Below are 5,342 nucleotides of genomic sequence, written 5' to 3'. Positions count from 1 at the left end.
ACTCCGGTAATGCTCCGTAACTCTATTCCGGTGACAGATTCGGGTTAGGGGTGTTACATTTATTGGTATCAGAGCTAAGGTTTAGTCGGTTCTCGGACCGAACGTAGCATATGTGAAGTGTAGAAATACATGCCATTATATAACTTGTGATAAGATAATTTAATATCTTTTAGCTCTGATGAGATTTATTTTACTTAAAGATAGAGATGCTTTCCCAACCGAGCTAATTACGATAATGTTGAAAGCGGTACTCAAATATGTGAGCAAAAGTAGATTATGATGAGTCGGAACTCATAAAGGTATGAATAAATGTTATATTTAAATTTATGTGTATAGTAAGTAAAATTTTAAGGTAAGTATCAATATTGAATTAAATTTGTATGGATATATGTGATTGATGTGGAAATAGAATTTTGGATATATGTTATATTTGAAAATTTTATTGATTGGGAATGTGATGAAATTGATATGAATATGTGATTAATTGAAATGTGTATTGATTGAAACTGGAAAGTGAATTGAATACCCTATTAACTGTACCGGACCGAGTCGGATATAGTTGGCATGCCATAGGATTTTGAGAAGGGATTTGGAGATGAGATTTGGATATGCTGATGTTTATATCCTTTGGATTTATCCGAAGAGGCACTTTGTGCTATTCTGGTGTGTTTTGGATGGATTATATTATTCTGGTGTGTCTGGAAGGATTATACGATACTGGTGTGTTTTGGAGGATTATACTGGTGTGTTTTGGTTGGACATTTTGGTGTGTTTGGATGGAATCCGTGTATCCGCCAAAGTCCAAGTCTTGTTAATAGGGGTAAATATGAATATTAAGTGAAATTGAAATGAGAATTGAATTCCCTATTAACTTGTCGGACTAGTCGGATATAATTGGCATGCCATAGGAACTGGAAGTGTACGGGATTTGTCAGCTTTACTGATCAGGCACTTTATGTGTCGTATTTCAGGCACTTATGTGTCGTATTCTGATCAGGTACTATGTACCGTTTTAGGCACAATGTGCCTTACTGGTGTGTTTGGTTGGATCCGTGTATCCGTCTGAGTCCGAGTTATATTAATAGGGTTGAGTAAATGAAATGAAAAAATCGAATGAATTTGATTGATTAAACTATAGAAAGTGTGAAAAAGTGGAATTTTGAAAAGAAATGTGAATTGTGAATTGAAATAGAGATATGAGATTGAAAGCTTGCACCAAAGGTTCATGAATCGATTAAAGTTAATATAAATGATATATGATGCCATTTGATGAAAGACTATTGCCGAGATATAAAATTAAAGCATAATTAACACATATGACTTATATTGTTACATGTTTGATGTCTATTATTTATTATAGTATTTATAATTTAAATTATGGTAATACCACTGAGTACAAACATACTCAACGTACGATTATATTTCTATAATTCAAATTATTTATTATTAAATGTTAAATTTAAATTATGTATATGGTAAGAGAAGTATGAGTTAGTGATGTTGAGATATTTGAAATGTGTTTATGATGAGAAGGAACTTAGAAATGTAAGAATAGAAGTTCATGATATGTATGTGACAATGTACGAAATGAGATAATCAAAAGTTGAGAAATGATGAAACGTGAATGAAATGAAAGTTTATATTGTGATAAACTTATCTATGTTTGTGTGGCATTCATATGATATTATGTGTCTGACTTGTTTGGTTAAGTAAATGCTATGAGTAAATTTACTCAAAATTCATGGAATGTATGTTTAAGTACACTAGTTTGAAATGGATAATTGAAAAGTTCGTGTAACATAATCATGTATGTTAATTTGTTTGAAGTGAATTATGTAATTGTGATGATATGATGTTGATGATAAACGCTAAGTTATATGTGTGTATTTATGAGAACTCAGTTAGAGGCTTTACGACCTCACCCTCTTACCAATGTAGTATTTTATAATGAAAATTTACAAAAAAAATGTTGAATAAGTTCACAAATGTGAAACTAATGAGTACAGTAATGGAATAATTAATAATGCAGACGGAGTTGAAAATAGTTTGACAAGTGAATACAGTTTAAAAAAAAAGATATCAGATTATTCTAAAGATCATTTAGATTACGTAATGTCACGGTTAAAGAAAAAGTTAACCTCGGCTAGTCGACTTATTCAGATACAATGTCTGAAGTATGTGTTTGCTGAAATTTTTCCCGAATTGGTTTTCGTTAGTGAATGAAATGATGCGGGGTTCATGATGACAGAATTAGTAAAAAAAATGATAATTGAGTAGTAAAGATGTCTGTGTGTGATAGTTACAGTTGAAACGAATATGATCATCTTTTCTGGGTATTCTATATATTCTTTTATCCTCAGAGATATGTGTGTGTGGTTGTTCAGTCTCTGGTGGAGTTCTGATGTTTTGAGAATGCTAGTTAATTATGATGTTAGACGAAAGCCCTATTGGTCTGGTCGGTTTATGATCGTCATTTCTTCATCTTATTGGAGTTCTATTTTAATATGTTGGAAATGAAGTTAATGGTAAAAATTTATGTGAGACTATTCTTATGTTTATACTGATTATGATTTTGTTTTATACATGCGGGAAATATATTATCTCTGTTATGATGGAAGTCCAGAGTCAGTAAGTAGTGTTTTTCTTCTGACTTTCTTTGAGAAATTATCAAGATCTTTATTATCTTCTTGTGAGTTAGATGTACTAGTGATTGCACGAGCGTTACATAATGTATTTGAGTTCATGTTCAGATGTCTAATTGTTAGCAAGTAAGCCAAACATTAAGAACATTTAGGATTATTGCAGTCAATGTTAATACTAGTGTGTTATGAGATAGAATGACTATAGATTTCGAATTGGGATTGTCATTAACATCGGAAAGGAAAATGTTATTTAGTTTATGGTTGTTCATTTGACAAAGAAAGATTTGTATGATCATTTCAGTAGGTACAGAGTTTTCATTTGACAGATCAGCTGAATATATGTATCCCTGAGAGGGTAATGTAGAATTTTGACAGTATGTTCCAACATTGTGTTCTAGAGTTCAAAGGTGAATGGAAAAAGATATTCGAGGTTAAATCAAATTGTGATTCTGAGAAGTTAGTAAAGGTGTTTTATGAGTGTTGTGTGACAGCCCTAATTTGGCCCTAGTCGAAAAGTGGTTTCGGGATCACAAAATCAAGTCACAGAAATAATTAGATGTTATATTTTGTGTTTAATAAATGTGAAAGTGCATGCGTGAAAATTTCATGCTTTGATTTTGTCAATTGTATGTGAAAGTTATTAGAAAGGACTTATGTGTGCAACTTTGGAAATGTGATAGGTTAAATTGTAGTGGGCAAATAATGCATGGTGGAAAAAAATGTGGACTTGCATGGAAAATTCCCCACTTTAGAGGAAGTGGCCGGCCATGATGGTATGGGATACAAAATATATGCATTTTGTATTAATATTATAATGACTACATGGTTTTATAATAGGAAATAAGTATTAAAAAAGAAGAAGAAAAGGGTGAAAAGAACAAGGTTGTCCATCCTTGTTCTTGATAGCCGAAAGTTAGAAAAAAAAAAGGGGAGGAGAGAATTTTTCAGCTGGAATTTCTTTGTTCATTGGAAGGGTGAGGTGAGGGGATAGCTTATTGCATGTTTGCTTTAGGGGCAGATTTTCTCAAGAAACTTGCTAAGGGAAAGGGAAAATGTAGTAGGAAGAAAGGGAAGGAGCTTGCACAAGGCTAGGCTCGGAATGGAATTCGACTGGTACGTTGCTATTCTTTTGGCTGGTAAGTGAAATGAAATAAAATTTGATGATTTTGGATTATTGAGTAAGTTGTTATAGCATGCAAACCCCATGCATGATTCTCGGTTTTCGACTTGAGTTTATGAGATAAATAGTTGGGTTGTTGATGACCAAAATCATGTGTTTTGTGGTGAGCAAATATGAATTTTTGTTGCTGCCTTAATGTCCAAAATTTTGGGTTTTTATATTGTTCAAACAAGAATTATAGCTGCTGATTTATTGTTCCAATGTAAGCAAATTTATGCTGTTCAAATATGAATTTCTATTGTTGTTTTATGACCGAAATTGATTATTTCCATGCTGTTGCCGTAAGATACTTAAACCTTTACACTTTCGGTTTTATTTTACACTTTTGGTTTTATCTTTAAATTTACTAGCAAACATGATAAATTTCTGCATGAAGGAAATGGTTGTTGTTTCATGTTCTTTTGATAAAAAATGGAAGATAGATGAAGTTATAGGTATGTGATGATTGATTTGTGATATGCATGTTTAAATAACATGCATGCAAGGCATGTGTGAAAGAGTGATTTGGAAATAAATCTGCTTGGGACAGCAGCAGTAACGTGATTTTGGAAAATCACCATAAATTGTGGGAGATGAGTTAGAAGCATAATAAATTATGTAATTAAATATTAATGAGTCTAGTTCCTTATAAAAGAAACCGTGTAAGAAAAAGAATTGCCGATAATGAGATATTTGAAGTGATGTGGGACAGGGTCAGAATGACTTCTAGATCCTCTATTCTGTCTTTATAAAATCATTATAAATTGTACAAAAATGGTCATAAGATGAAATTTATATTCTTAGACTCCTTAATGAGTCTAGTTTAAAATGAAATAAACAAGAACATATTTTGAATTCTGTACAATGAGAAATTTGATTCGTAGTGAGGAGTGGTCAGATTAGTCAAACAATGAAACAGGGGAAACTTTAAGAAAAATCTGGTATTGATTGGCCAAACCAAAAATTTTGAAAATTTTATGGATAGAAGATATATGAGTCTAATTTCAGGGAAAATTAATGGCAATTGATTTGGAGTTTCTTAGCTCCAGTTATAAATGATTTAGTGACTGTTGCTCAGGAAGACATCTTACAGTGAAATTATGATTATGTGGTAAAAATTGACAAAAAATTGTTAATGAGTTGCTTATTGATTTCTTATAAGCTTACTATGATCTGTATGTGTGAAAGTCGAATATATATATTATATATTCTGAAAGTGATGCTTGAATAGTCGAATAATGACTAAGTTTAAAATTGTTGAATTTAAGCTCAAGAACATAGAGGGGCAAATTCGGATAAGGGAAAAGAGAAAGTAATCGAATAGCCGTTGTAATCGTTCGACAACATTCGAGGTAAGTTCTTAAGTGTTTAAGCTTGATTCCTTTTTATATGCCCAAGAGTTAAATTAATATGGAAAAGGGAATGTAAATTTTATTTAGTTAATGTGCCCAATATATAATGATTTAAGGCTATAAGCCGATTATGGCTATTATGCTTAAGTTGAATTGAATTTGGAAATTTGATGCACTAAATGAGTGTTA

Source organism: Gossypium hirsutum, chromosome A05 (assembly GCF_007990345.1).
Source record: "Gossypium hirsutum isolate 1008001.06 chromosome A05, Gossypium_hirsutum_v2.1, whole genome shotgun sequence".
In the NCBI taxonomy this organism is placed as follows: domain Eukaryota; kingdom Viridiplantae; phylum Streptophyta; class Magnoliopsida; order Malvales; family Malvaceae; genus Gossypium; species Gossypium hirsutum.
The sequence above is the reverse complement of the archived record's forward strand: the minus strand, read 5'-3'. Positions refer to the sequence as shown.